Source organism: Peromyscus maniculatus, chromosome 5 (assembly GCF_049852395.1).
Source record: "Peromyscus maniculatus bairdii isolate BWxNUB_F1_BW_parent chromosome 5, HU_Pman_BW_mat_3.1, whole genome shotgun sequence".
NCBI lineage: Eukaryota > Metazoa > Chordata > Mammalia > Rodentia > Cricetidae > Peromyscus > Peromyscus maniculatus.
In genome coordinates this window covers 54,332,567-54,347,877 of record NC_134856.1, presented here as the reverse complement: position 1 = coordinate 54,347,877, position 15,311 = coordinate 54,332,567, and the positions used below count along the sequence as shown (strand labels likewise).

Here is a 15,311-nt window from a genome sequence, read left to right as displayed (position 1 = left end):
ACGGTGGTTAGATGGTTTTAAGTGACATGTACATCTTAATTTACATCTTCTATGGGGCAGCCCCGCCATGTCCATACGATAGGTCACACCTTCTGCGGAGCTGAGACACTTGCCCTCCTTGTCCTCTTTGATCTCCCAGCAGCCTGGGAAGCTGCCGCCTTCTCTCACTCTCTCTGAGTGAACTGCTAGGAAGCAGACAGACAGCACCCACTGCCACAGCTGGCAGCTCGCTGGGAACCAGGCAGCCAGGACCAGACCTCTGGCTGGGTCAGCAGTGCCTTGTGGTTGTCGTCCTCAGAGCCATCTGCCTGGACTCCCCACCCAGGCTCCCTGCATTCCAGCCCAGGCTGCCAGGCTTTGAAGTGTGACAGCTCTGGAGTCCTCCAGGAGCCTGGACTCCAGGGGCCATCTGGCTCTGATCCCATAAGCCCCAGGGAGCTGGCAGGACATCTGGGGAGGGGGGTAGCTTCCCCCACCGTCCACAGCCCTCTTCCTGCCCTCAGTCTTCCCTATATCCCCTCCTCTAGCCCTGATTTTTCTGAGACTCCACCCTGAAGCCCTCACTGACTTTCAGCGACCCACCCCCCAGGCTCCTTTCTCTGCTGCCCAAGAAGGGCAGGGCCCAGGGAGGGGCTACCATGCTGCTCTGGCCAGCTCTGTTCCCATTAGGGTGACTGTTGACAGGAACATGTCACATAGGAAGATGGATGCTGGCTTTGTCCCATAAGTCCTGAGACCTCAGAGCCAGAGGTGGCCCTGAAAGGCCTTTTCTCGGTAAATTACGACGTTTATTTAGCCCTTGAAAGGTTGTATATACAGCCTGCCTGTCCCCGATGAGGTGGCCACAGCCACTCCCTCCTGGACAGCCTGGGATGCGGGTGGGGCGGTCCAGATGCGCTTTGCCCTCCAGGGAGGTGCTTCAGGCCAGCTTGCTTCCAATGCCCCACTTTGGGCATTTCCTCAAGGACCCAGAACGCCTTACTCTTGCTCCCTTAATTCAATTCAGGGTCAACAGCACGCTACAGCTTCACCGCAGCACCAAGAGCCCCAAAGCAGAGCCTCGGCAGCATCCCACACAGGTTCCCATGCAGGTTCCTGGAAGGGCCTCAAAGGTGTTCTTCCTCGAGTGCCTACCACGTACTAAAGTCCTTCCACTGGGACTCAGCAGCCTCACTTTCAAGACAGGAAGCTGAAACTGGGAGAGGTAGAGGGCCTCCTGGGAACGGTGGTGGCATCTGAACCTGAGGATCTGCAATCTCTTAGGGATGGTGACTATACAGCTTCTCTGGAGACCCTGCTGATCATCCCTCATGATTGTCACATGGACCCAGAAGCAGGGTGTATTCTCCTGCAAGCCTAAGCTGACGATTTGGGCCCCTCCTCCTCTCCAGTGGGAGTGGGGAATGGTAGTTGCTGGGAACCAGGCTACCTGTCCCCTACTAAAGACACAGAGCAAACTTGGGGTCCAGCATCTCACCAGATCTCTGAGCCGCAGGCAGAATTCAGCAAAGCTGTGTGCACAATTGTCCCAGGTGTTGCACCCCCCACAACAGCCGAAGCTGCCCATCCACAGTGGACAGACAGCATGTGGTCTGTCTGTTACACGGAGCAGGAGGAAGGAGAAGCGGACTGTCACCCAAATGAACCTGTAAAGGCTGCGGGCAGTGAGGGAAGCCAGATGCAGAAAAACCACATATTGAATAATTCCATTTACGTAAGATGTCCAGAGCAGACAAATCCACAGAACACAGACAGTTCAGTGGTTTTCAGAGCCGAGCAGAGGGTGGGAGGATGAGAAATGGTGGCTGTTGGATCCCAGGCGTCCTTTGGGTGCCGAAAAAGTTCTAGGAATAGAGGCCAAGGTTATGGATACTCAGGACACGGAATGTCATTGTGCTATGCCCTTAAAGATGGTCATTCTGATGATGTGCTTATATTTCTCACCAGTTAAAAAACTATTCACTACTAAGCTCCTGCCAGCAGGAAGTAGACACCAGGTCCCCTGAACAAAGAGCTCTGGTTGCATTTCCTAGGCAATGCAAGGATGCAAGGGTGCAGCTCCGACCACTGATAACCCCCTGTTGCCTGGTGTCCGACTCTCCACATCCTCTATTACCGGGCTCTGGTCCTTTTGATTAATAGGCTCCCAACACTGGTTAACTCATGGCCACAAAAGCAGAGGAGCCATTCCCCAGGGCCCAGAGCTCGGCTTAGGTCAAGCTGCTTGCGACCCACCCAGGGATTTGCAAGCCTTCTTCCAGCCGTCCCTGAAGGCCTCCTTCCCAGCCCCTGATCCCCACCAGGCCTCTCCAATGGGTGCAAAAGGAGGTGACAGAGATGAAGTCCAACCTTAAGCCCTAAGCACTGCAAAGGGAACTGGATGAACACCCATTTCTCATTAATGTAGTGAGCACTGCTTTGGGGTACCCAGGGCAAGATGAAGGTACTCAGACATGAGGTTAGTTATTTCCAAACCAAACTGGTGAACGGAATTCCCTGGTCCTTCAACTGGCCAAAAAAATAAATGGTTAAAAGTCATAATGCCCAGTGTTGGTGAAGTCACAGAGGAATGAGTGTTTTCAGGTTTTGCTCATAGACACACTACCAAATTTACAGCCTCTCCGAGGCATGATTTGGTGGTATGTGCCAGGAGCTCCCAAAGGGTCCACTCCCTGTGATCTGAGGCTGCTCCAGCTAGGATTTATGGAGGGAAGCAGACAGGCAGGTCTACACAGATGTGTGTGTAAGGATCTAGCGGGAGACCATATTATTAAGGTCGGTACAGTCTAAGTGTGTTTCCACGTGGGATAGTCTACCTAGCGGACACGGAAATACATTCCCCCCGGAGCCTCGTGCCACAGCTTGGCCCAGGGCAGAGTCTCCGGCCCTCTCTGGACTTTGCCTTCTTTATTTCCACCACAGGATTGGCTTTTCAGTTGAAAAAAAAAAGTATTTTCAAACAATGGTTCCGAAAATGAAAACAGTTTGTGAGAAAAGACATGCCTGTAGCATAAGGCTTAGAGGTTGAAGCAGGAGGATTGCCCTGAGTTTGAGGCCAATCAGAGCTATATAGTGAGTTCACAGATAGCCTGGAATATATTACAAGAGCATCTCAAAACAAAACAAAACAAAAAAACAGAAAATCATTCTAAGGCAAAAATATTTCCTTGTTAATTATTATTAGGAGGGTGTGGCACAAGTTGCGATCACTCTGTGGAATCAGTTCTCTCCGTCCACCTTTAGGTGGGTCCCAGGGACCAAACTTGCCTTATCAGTCTTCACAGTAAGTGTTCTACCCACTGAACCACCTCACCACCACCCAAATCCTTCTTGATAATGAAGCTCTGGGTTGCTCTGTCCTTTCCTAAGCTGGACGGAGGGGGAGTAGTGTAGTTTACGCACTACGGAATGGGAGAGGGTTTGCCTCCCCTCTTCGGGAGAAGGATCAGCCCAGGGCTCTGAGTTCAATTTCTGCCTGACCCGGCTGGCTGCAGCCCTGCCAGGACCACCTTGTGTAGCTCTAACACCGGCTTACTGTCCATCTCTAGGCAGCATGACCCTCGCCCTTTCTCTGTGCCTCAGTTTCTCCAAGTGTGCAGGGAGGCACTTCCTGATCAGCATTCCTGAGACCCTATCATCCCAGGTCCATCAAAACTGTCAAGGTTTTTGCCATCCCTGCTTGCTCGTCTTCATTCTTAAAAAAAACTTATTAGATGTATTTGTTTTATTTTATGTGGGAGTGTTTGTGTGTATGTATGTGTGTGTACCACATGCATGCTGGGTGCCCAGGGAGGTCAGAAGAGGGCATCCATCAGATGCCGTGGAACTGGAGTCAGGGATGGCTGTGAACCATGTGGATACTGGAAATCAAACCCTGGTCCTCTGCAAAAACAAGTGCTTTCTTAGTCACTGAACCGTCTCGTTTTCTTGGTTAAATCAGGTCACTTTGATTTTAAATCAATATTTAAAAACCTTTCTATGGTCTTGCAAGTAAGAAAGAATCAAACAACAACATAACTATGTATTCAATGAAAATGAAAACAAAACAGTTATTGGTTTTTTTTATTTGTTTGTTTAGTTTTTTGTTGTTGTTATTGATGCTGTTGGGTTGTTTTTTGTTTTGTTTTGTTTTGTTTTTGAGACAGTCTAGTGTAGCCAAGCTGACCTTAACTTCACTGTGTAGCTGAGGCTGACCAGGACATTTGGCCCTCCTGCCTCCACCTGGGATTAGCAGAGTACACCACCAGGCCCAGTTTACAGGGTGGATCGACCCAGGGCTTTGTGAACGTCCAGAGGAGTGGCTCTATAAACTGAGTCCAACGCCCATTCCAGCGTTACTGAATTCTAATGACAGGGCCGCCTGGTGGCCTTGGCCTCCAGGGACACAGAGGGGCCGAGACACAGTCACTCCGAAAGGGCATTTGTCTTTCATTCAAGAAGGGTAGAAGAGAAGCCACCAGGCCACAGGGAAGTCACGGGCAGTTCCCCACAGAGTCCAGCGGCAGAGGCGGCCCTGCAGAGCGCTCTCCTTGCGCCCCCCTGAGTCCCCAGCTTCCTGGGCTGAGGCTGCCATGGTTTTCATTAGTCCTAAGAACAAAGGAGGGTGCGAAGCTGTTTGTTATTTCACGTCAGCAGAATTAGCGGCGGCTTTACGCTTGGTGCTCGGTAGTGTTCCCCACTCCAGAAACCTGGCCTCCGCCAAGCCATGCAAATTGCTCTCAAATCTCTTATTAGGAGAGGCTCTTAACTGTTGAAAGATCACAGGCCACCAAGGGGCCAGAGAAACCACAGAGGCTCAGAAAGCAGGGCAGAGTCCGGGCACAGCGCTGGCTTCCCAGGGTACCTGGGGCTGACAGTGTAACTTCCCAGGAACACTAGGCCTGAGCTCCACCCACAGCCCCACCCTGCACGCGGGGGACGCCAAGCACATTGTATAGATTCCTAAATAAATGGCCCAGAAAGGTTATGCAGCTCTGTGAGAAAACACCCTCCTTCCTCCGTTTAGAAATGTTGAGCAGGGGTTGGGGACAGAGCGCTTGCCTAGCGCGTGTGGTACCCTGGGAAAGCCTCCCTACGGCAAGAGTGAATACATAAAATGCAGATAAACAGAGCCCACTGAAAGCTCCTGCATTGGGCATCGTGGGTACATGAGCCCAGCGGACAAAGTTGCAACCTCACAGATCATGCTCTGGAGGGTCCAACTGTATCGGGTGTGGCTGTATGAGGTGCAGGGCAGCAGCAGCAGCAGCAGCAGCAGCAGCAGCAGCAGCAAGCATTCTCGGGATGAAACGGGTGGATGCTGTCAGCAGCCTGGCGAGGACTTGGTGTTGTAGCTATGAGAGATGTCACCAGGGCAAATTATGTCAGAGGATTTCCCTGTGTTATTTCTCAAAGCTGCATGCAGATTGATAATGATCTCATAATCATTTTAGAAAAGCAAAACTATATTTTGCAGAAGCCGAAGTAAGAATATATAGTAGTAATAATAACTCCATCTTGCTGAGCGGCAGGGAGCCTAATGGTCAGTGCTGAGTCACACCACCCGGGGTTCACCACACAGCTCTACAGGGGACCGACCACCAGACTGACCACCAGTGAGTGAAGCTACCACTAGAGCCTCGGCGTTGTGTCTGAAGCTTGACGATGTCACACTTCTGCTATTTAACTCTTTGTTTGTTGTTCTTACAACTGCGGAAAGTTCTAGAAGGCTGTGGGCTGGGCCTTCAGCAGTAAGTCACTTCATCCTCTTGGTCGCCCTTCCAAGGGGACACAGAAGGAGTCTGAGGGAGGGACATAGAGGGTGTCGAGGTCTCCTACAGACCACCCTCCCTGAGCCGTGAGGCAGGTGTGGAGCCACATTCGGACCATGGCTCTTGAGTCCACCCCCGCTGAGGCAAAACAGAGGCATCTGTCCTTCCGCCATTCTGGGACTACAGAGTCCCTTGTACAGCTCCCTGCCACTCTGGGAGAGGCCTTTGTGCTTTCCAGGATCGGAGGTGTAGAACTCGACTCCTCCCCACGCCTGCTCAGCCTCTCCTTGCCTCAAGCTTTGTCCTAGCAAGGGCTGACTTGGCATTTCCAGATTATTCCTTCTCATCTCCCTGAGAACACAGATCCCAGTCCATTGGGAAAAGAGGGGCGTCAGTACAGAGCCTGGCGTGCAGAGGGAAGGACAGTCACACGGTTAGGTGACTGTGGTGTGAGCCAGCTGGTGGTAGTGGGGACTTGGGACCCAGGAAGGAAAAAGGCTCCAGAAAATGAAGTAATGACCTGCAGCTCTGGCCACCCCACCCAAGACACCATTTCCACCCTGCACCATACTCTCCGCTGGCTCCTGCAGAGCACAGGAGCCCCATAAGCTGAAGATGGGGTTCTGGGGCTTTCTAGCTGTATGTCTTGGCACAGGGGTCACCTGGGCCTCACTAACTCCATCTGTAAAATGGGCACAAAATAATGTCTGGCCACAGGGAAATACTCAAAACTGTGACACTCCAGCACAGCCCCATTCACCAGCTGCTGCATGCTGCTGAAGTGGTGAGTTATAGGAAAGGTACAGAGCGGGCTCATCTTGGTCACAAGGAGTTTTGGACAGTAAAGCCTCCGTGTCGGGGAGGGTCATAGAGGGTCCCCTCTGCCATGACCACTGAGAGTGGTAGAGCAGAGCAGTCGCCTTGGACAGACACCCCTCCCTGGGAGGTCCATCCTACTTTCCCAAGGGTCAAATGCAGACTACTCTGTGCCCCATGCCTAGAACATTCTGGTCACCTGCTGTGCCGCTAGGTCAAGACAAGCCCAGGCCAGACAGGCACCTTTAGAGGGGAGGAACCACAGCCTTAGCGAGCAGGCTGAAGCAGGCAGTGAAGCTCCAGGCTATGTCTCCACACACTCCTGGCCACATCTGGGAGCTGGGGTGGGGGTGGGGGGCATGGAGGCTGCCAAGGTCTTCAGACTTCCCGGAGCACAGACCACAGGCAGACCCTCCACTGTGAAAGTTGTCCACGGTGTGGGGATGACAAGGATGAGCGGCCCAGCAGGGGCGGGGCTCTGCAGAGGCAGCTGAAGCAGAGCAGGCTCCCGGGGAGGTGAGACGCCAAATGGTGCTGGGGTGGAGATCACAGAGTCCCATCTTCCTGGAAGCCCTCTCCCACCCTTTCTTCTCCTCAGTACTCTCTGGAAAGCAGGGCTCCCTTGACCCCACCCCCCACCCAGCCCTTCATCTACTCATCTAGCCCTGCTGGCCTCTCCTCAGTTTCCCAACCTACCCCCCACCCCCACAGCTATCTCCCCCCCACCTCCCTCTCTCAGAGACCTGTCGCCTCCTTCTCTCTCCCAGTCTCCTCGGGTCCCAGGCCGGCTGCAGACCCAGCCCTCCAGGCTTTGATGCCCTGAGGTGTAAGATTGCTGCCATCCCCTGCAGAAGGAAAACCAGGCTCCTGTGCATTGATTGATTGCAGTGGCTCTGGCCTTCTAAAGCAAGGAAGGAGGGTGGGGGGACAGGCGTGCTGCCCACCCTGGCGCTGTCCCTTCTACCTGGCAAGGACCTTCACATGAAACACAGAAGGAATGCTAGCCCGAGAGTAAGATGAGGAGCCAGGACCCCGCTTTGAGCCGGGGGCTTTTCCCTATGTTGGAATTGCAGTTGGAGCTGATGCCCCTGGTGTTCTGCTCAAAGTGTGAGCAGTTAGGGATGTCTGTCATCAGGCTATCAAAAGCAGGCTAAGATACCCTGCCAGGTGACAGGTGATCCTCCAGTGGTCCCGAAATACACCTGGCCCCTAGAGGGCGCTCCAGAGTCCCCCGCCACCCCACCACTTTCAGCCAGGTATTTGAGACACTGTCAGCTGGGGCTTAAGGGACAACCTCAGTGTCTTAACAGGAAGGGATCATGCTGGGTCTCCCTGAGTCAGAAAAGTGAACCCAACACAGTCTTATCTGTGTTGGGAGAGGGTTACAGGTTCCCAGGCAGGGATTTTGCAGGGTGATCCGGCCATTACTGGGAAGGGAGCTTGGGTAACATTTTCCTAGGAAATCTGTCAGCTTGGGTCTGTGGGGCCTGTGCTTCCTGCTGGCTGTGGCTGTCATTCGACAAGAATCATAAAGAGATGAACAAAAGTGTCACCTTTGCTTTTGAAGCACCTTGTATTCCAAGGACATTTTTAAAGAATGAAACGAGACCGTGGACTGGCCAGATGGCTCAGCAGATACGGGTACTTGGTGCCAAGCCTGACAACCTGAGTCTGATCCTAGAACCCATGGTGGAAAGAGAAAACTGACCTCCACACACTGTCTTCTGACTTCCACACCAGAGCCATGACACATGTGCACAGACACGACATCACACACACACACACACACACACACACACACACACACACACACACACACGTAATTTTAAAAATATTTTTTAAGAATGAAGGAAGCTGGGGTTGGGGATTTAGCTCAGTGGTAGAGCGCTTGCCTAGCAAGCACAAGGCCCTGGGTTCGGTCCTCAGCTCCAAAAAAAATAAATAAATAAAATTAAAAAAAAGAATGAAGGAAGCCATTGTAACTCTTCTCCTACGTGGCAGCCTCCTCTACAGTGTGGGTGCGCCCTCCACTTAGTGTTGAAGGTCCAAAGGGCGGCCCTCAGCTGACCCTATAGTCAGTCAGAAGATTCTGATGTGTAGGAGAGGGACCCGGGGACAGGCGCTCACTATGGGGACACACTAGCCATCTCCCTGAACTTACAGAGAGAGAAAACATGGTGTGGGAAAGTGGCCAGCATCAGAGTGATGGGCTCCGACCTTCCCAGCCTTGGTGAAGACCCCAGACCCTAGCTCCACACTGGCCCCGCAAGCATAGAAACGTCTCCAGGGAACCACACGTATCCAGCAAGTTCACAGATGTGACAGAGGAGCAGCGCTTTGGATCCCAAACGACTTTCCTGTTTTGAGCACTCCCATCTGAGATCTCGGAAATAAAACTTAAAACGTAGATGTGGAGGTATCCATTAGGAACCGGCTTAGGCTTGATGCCAACTGGGGTCACTTACTTTCCCTGCTCCAAGATGGGAAGACATCACCCCACACACAGAGTCCTCGGCCCCTGCTTGTCACCCGCGTCCCTGCCTCGGCCACGCTGCACTGTGTCTTAAGAGTAAGCGAGAAAACATGGGTCACTCACCTTCCATTTATTATATGTCATGTTAGCAGTTTCAGTAGCTACCTAGAATCCTTTCTGTCTTTGTTTCAGACACAGAGGAAAACGCTCCTGAGGGAGACCAGGGTGTGCTTTCGACCACGGTCAAGAGCAAATTTCCCTGCACACGGACAAAGCTTGAGACACACAGGCGGCCAGATCCTTAATATCAGGTTTAAAATATTCTTCCAGTGAGCTTGCTGCTTGAGACATTCTAAACACGCTTTATTTAATAATGTCCCATTTGACTCATGCGATTTAAATATTTGCTCCCATCAGCAATCATTTGATCCCTGCTTCGTTTCCAGCCGAGGACTAATTTCTCTGGGTTATTTTTCTTTGGAGCTGGGTGAGTCCTGAGGCAGGGCGGCTCTGGGCTCTGTGGAAAGGGAACCCGGCCGGCCGGCCATGAGCAACAGCTTCCCGAGGGTTTTATGATGTTTATGCGGCAGTCCTCACATCTACCGACTGAAGACAGAAGATATCATTTAGAAGACTACGATAGCCAGATAGTCAGAGTGAGATTTTTAAAAATAGAATATCAAAATGTGAAGGAATTCGTAATAAAGAGGTGATTTGGGCGGGGAATACACCCTGCTGTCAATCCACCATTGGGATATTTTTGTGACAACTTTTCCAAACATCTGTGGATGCCCATTCGTTACCAGTTAAGGTTCTAAGAAGGAAAGAGGAATGAGATTTTATTTTAAATTTCAGTCCACTATGTTACTATGTTTAAAAAAAAATAATGAAAGAAAGAAAATAAGAAAAGAAAACTCACTTTGATTTGCCAACTTTGGGGACAGTTCACTAGTTTTGTTTTAGATTTGATTTTTTTTTTTTTGTTGTTGTTACTGGTGTTAAATATGCTGTGTGTTAACTTAACTAATGCAGTATTAAAAAACAAACCTTGCGTTTTATCTCTTCATGCTGCCTTCACAAATAGCAGGCTTCCCCTTTGAGGGGTCATAAAGCCATCCTTAACCCCACAGACTCCGGATGAACTGACAGCCCTCCCTGGTCCAGCGCCGGGTGAGCCGCCTGGGTGATGAGGGAGAGTGGGGGACTCTGACCTTATCTCGGCAACTTCTGCACAGGGGCTCTGCTCCCACAGGGAGGGGGTGTTCTGGTGAAAGCAGCAGCTAGGACTGGAGGGTGCCACCCCACCGCCTGAGCCCATGTCCTGACCTGACGTGTTTACCGGGAGGTGATTTACGGCGCCCAGGTGTTGGCTTGGGAAACATCTCTGCAATCGGACAGACCTTAACAGTCGGTGAGTCCAAAAGACATTTAAAAATAAAATGTGCTGGTCCAAAGCAGGTTCCTCCCCTGTGACTTTAGTACGGGGGGCGGGGGGGGGGGGGGCTAACAGCCACTTTGGCCCAGCATGGCTGCACTGGCCCCACGGGGGAAATCTCTCAAGCCATTCCAGGCTGGTTTCACCCCTTAATTTCCAATCATCACCTTCTTTGTAGCTTCACGGAACAGAATGGCATCCTTGACTTCCCAGGGGTTCCCACCCAGTGCTGCCAAGCAGTTTGAATAAGGCATCTGGGGAAAGTGGGCTTGCTCCCCAGCTCCCCAGGGGAGCCTGGTTGGCATTCTGCTTTCAGGATCCCCTCTGGAGAACTGAATCCGGTCTCCTTTGCTGGCTTTGCCTGCAGGTGACTGCGAGATTATTTAGCATAGTTTCCTGACTTTGGCCATGACAGCCCAAACAAGCCTCAAAAACAGACTCTGGGATTTAAGTGTGGCCTTTTCAGTTTGGTTCCAAAAACATACTTCAATTTTTGTTTTGTCATTCTGAACTCACCAACGTTTAAAGGAATTTGGATATTTCTTCTATGTCTCTTTTTGCACTGTCCTGTCTTTCCTTCAGATATCGCCGACACTCGGGAACTGCTTGTGGATGTGTGGGTGCCCAAAGGAGTGGAGGATGAGTCTTTGCTTCTGTTCTCATTTTTGGAAATAACTTTCCTATGGATCTCAGTGGTGTTCGGCTGATGTGAGGAGCTCATTTAGTCTTAGCTGGGTTCTTTCCCTTTTTTCTACCCTTAATGAAATGAAAGAGCTATCTTTTGCCTCCCCCCAAAAGATCCGCAGACAGAAAGCATGTGGTTGATTGCAGTGAGTTAGAGTGCAGGGGCCATTCGATGCGGCCGTGGCAAATGGCATAATTTAAGTCTTTTAAGCCAAAGATTTGAATGCTAACAAATTTCCTTTAGAAAAGGATTTTAGCCTCTCTCTGCATGTGTTCCTCTCTCCCTGGGCTCTAAATATACATCCCTCTCCAACATTTAAAAAAAAAAAATTGATTTGCCGTCGTAGGCACGGGAACTAGCGTGATTGTTGAAAATTGCTAGCCCTGGGGCAAGTGGGGGATATCCAGCAATAAAACAAAAACTTGTATTCACAAACGTCGGCGGCTGGCAGCAGCTGGTTCGGGCCGGTGGCTGCCCGGCTCTGCTGTGCTCTGCCTCCTGTGGCGGCTGCTCCGACGCGGTGGAAACTCTTTTAAGGAAAGACCATCTCTTTGCGGCGCCCACACACCTGCATGTCTGTCTGCCTTAATGCAGAGGGGACGCCCAGGCGGATGGCAATGGGTGATCACAGACTGACGAAAAATACGTGTGGCCGCCGCTGTTTTTCATGACCGTGGAGAGGATCAGCATGATGCTGTGTGGCCTGAAAACAAGCCCACGGCACTCTGCAGCTCCATTTAGTTAACCTCTGCTGGAGCTGCCCAGCCCCAGCCAAGCAGGTGACTATGGAAAGATTTTTTTTTAATTGTAAATTACAAGGATTTAAAAAAAAAAAAAAAAAACCTGAATGCCAAGCTAGCACGTTGGAGGTGAGCGGAGAGATTCAGGGCCTGGTAAACGGCTAAACAGATTTAGTAGCCTTACTTAACATATAAACATCTGAAAACCGTTTCCTGTTTAAGAAAAAAAAAGTCTAGGTAGGCGACTTCAAGCATTTTTTTTTTTTTTTGATTAACAAATGTGAATTGTACATCATTGTGGGGTAAAAAAATGATCCACGCTTGGTGGTCTTCCAAAGCTCCGTGTATGGGAGAGAGAGAAAAAAATACAAAAATAAACGTTACCTCTCTCTCTCAGGGTGGGCAATGCCATTTCTCCAGGCGTCGAGGGCTCTGGCTAATGTTAGGGCTGTCACTGCAGGCAGAATCCCCAGGGCCTGCGAGCCTCATTCCTCAAATGCCTAGTGCTGGGCCCTATCTCCAGGCCTTGGACTCAGCTCTGCAGGCCGGTCACCCCATCAAGTGGCCTGGTCCATGGCCCTTCTAGACCCTGGAGGTCCCCAGCAAGACCTGCAACCGAGGGGAAAACAGAGAATATTAATTTGCTGCCTCAGCTAGAGGCCACAGCAAATTGGTGCTCGGCCCACGGGGACAAAGCGCCAGCTGCAATTTGTTCCTCGGAAAAGAGCTTAGGGGTTCTGGCACTTTCTGACAAGATACGTTTTATAGGATTTGTGCTAAAATTTGATATTAGATGTTAGGAACTGCAGTTTAACGTCTCCAATGATAACAACAGCAGCTGGGACCTTTAACAACTATGGGGGTCCTTTCTAGTCCAGAGTTCCACAATAAAAGCTATTTATGTCAAGCACCTTATAAGGGAAAGATTTTGCCCTAAAGTCAATATAACATATAATACTTTTTGTATTTGGATAAGGGGAAAACTCCATGATCAGGGGTGTATATTGGTTTGGGTTTGGCTGTTAGACATGTGGGGGTTGTGAATACGGAAAACGTGCCTCCCCTGCTTTAGTGTGCAAATCCACCAGGCTTCTCTCTTTCCATGCCATTTATTCTTAGACAACAAAGGTCGCTTCGTTATTCATCTTTTATTTGTTTTTCCCAGTCCTGGTGGTGAGCAGACAGGAATTGGTGGGTTTGATTTGATTTCTACAATTTCCAAGTGCACCCCGCATTAACCCCTGGTTGTTAGAAAGTGAAGGTTCTCTTATTTCTAGTAACAATTTGGTTGGGGGGATGAAGGCGTGTTTTAGCTCCACAGAGGAAAGCCTGTCAGTATCTTATGGGAAAAAAAAAATCTTGCCCAGTGAAGGAATGGTGACCTGACGCTCACTCCGGTGTTTCCAGCCTGCTTTTAGGGGTGCTCCTGCCTCCCCACACTTTCCCTGGACTCAGCACCCCAGAGTTTTCTGAGGAAATGGATGAGCAATTCTTGCTCACAGCGGGAACCTGGAGCCAGCACACAAGGCCTGTCCAGCAGGGGCTGCTCAGAGCGGCCCAGCTCCCTCCTTATCTCTTCAACTCAGACAAAGAGCAGGACATCCTGGAGACAGAAGGGCACCCCAATTAGCAGAGTCCAGGGGTTCACGGGTGTCTCACGCCACGCACAGCTCTGCTCCTTGGGTCTCTTTAGCCAGCGGGCAGCATGATCAGGAGCTACACAAATGCTCGGGGGTGGTGCCTCCCTCCCTCACATGCTCTGGGCTCCTGGGGCTGGCCCCACTTCCCCCACAACGACATGGAAGCCCTGTTTGCTGGAGAACTGGTGAAACTCACTTGGAGCCGTCAACAGCTCCCTGTTCTCAGCAATAAGCAGCCCCGGGCTCCTGCTCTGTGACCACAACTGAACTGGAAGGACAGACAGACAGACAGGCTTTGAAAACTGACTCAGGCTTCTCCCCTTGCCTCCTGCTCCAGGCTGGACCAAAAGTAGTCTCTTTTTGCTTTAGAATACGGGGGAAGGGTACCAGACCGTGCTGCTGTCTACGGTTTTACACTCTAGACACCAGCAGCATAGAGGAGAACCCACACACACCCCCATGTCAGTGGTGGGGAAAAGCAGCAGGTGGAACTTGATGCTGGGAATGTGATTGCTGTTGGTGACAGCCTTGATTCTGGGAGGGACAGGAAGGTGGCAGAAGCCAGTTGCAAATCCTGGTAGCTTAGCACCTCTTCAGGTGACTAGGAAGCCATTAGGTGCAGGTGCAAGTTGTCCTCAACCCTGCAGATCTTGGTGTCGATATCACTGTTCATTTTTGTCACTGGAAAAGATGGAGGAAAACAAGGAGTTCCTAACAGCCCCGTGGGAGGCGAGCCTGTGGGGCGCAGAGAAGCTTACTTAACCAACAGCCCTGCTGGGCAGGCTCTGCCAGGCTCCTCATTTTGTAGCTAGGGAAACTGAGGCAAAGACCAGACTGATGGATCCTGACAAAGGCTATAAGGCAGGAGGGAGGTGACTGTGCCCCAGGATGTGGTGACAGGAGTTTGCTAGCTGTGGCCAAAGCCAGGACATTCTGCTGCCCGGGCAAGTCACTGGGTCACACTGAGTCTGGAATGCCCATCTGTGAGGTCTCAGAAGCAGTGGTCCCCGATAGTAGCTGTCATCAAAGGTGCATGAACAGGGAGTAAGCAGCATGTGACTCACTGGAAGTGCTCAGCAGACACTAGCCACTGTGACCTGGGTACAGCCTGCTGCCTCCTAGCAGTCATGGCCGCAGGTCTTGCCTCAGGAATCAAGCTGGGAACTGTGGATGTGTTCTTGCATGCCCCCACTAGCCAAGCTGCAAGGCCAGTGCCGTGGCATACCCTCGCATGGCATACCCTCAGCCAGGCTAGCTGAATATGATGGTGTCAGATGCCCTCAAGTGCCAGCTGAGGGTGGGCACCATACCCCATGCTCCAGCCTTTCCCAGGGGGAGCCTACCAACACCCCCACAGTCAGCCCCAAGCCTCACCAGTGTCATCATGGAAACCAGATCTTGACACGATGTCACAGAATGACACAGGGGACCTGAGGGGATCTCGGCCACCCCACTCTAGCTGTCCATTGGCTCCGATCGTGTCTGTTTGGACACAGAACTCTTTCCCACTTTCTACAAAACCCTCCTGCCCATGATCTTCCAGCATCACATGGAGGGTGAGCAGTGAGCTCCAGGAATAATAAACAGCCCACATCCTGTGGCCAGCTCCCGGGCAGGCCTAGGGCTCTCCTCACAGTCAGCCAGGGCTCTGACACTGAGGCCAGGAAGCAGCGGCGGGGGTCTTGAGAGCTGAGGCCTGGAAGCCCCAGAACCAAACCCTACTTCTGTCTTCCACGGGCGGGCAGTGCTCCCCCGGTTGCTTACTCTATCTC

The 15,311-nt window shown here is 51.4% G+C and overlaps 1 long non-coding RNA gene across 1 annotated transcript; it reads right to left on the bottom strand.

Moving 5' to 3' along the window:
* Positions 1–8,634: 8,634 nt before the first annotated feature.
* Positions 8,635–15,048, bottom strand: LOC143273328 (uncharacterized). Its single transcript, XR_013051340.1, has 3 exons — positions 14,914–15,048; positions 12,284–12,508; positions 8,635–9,645 (listed from the first exon to the last, which is right to left on the bottom strand). It is a non-coding gene; the product is annotated as an uncharacterized LOC143273328 (long non-coding RNA).
* Positions 15,049–15,311: the final 263 nt, after the last annotated feature.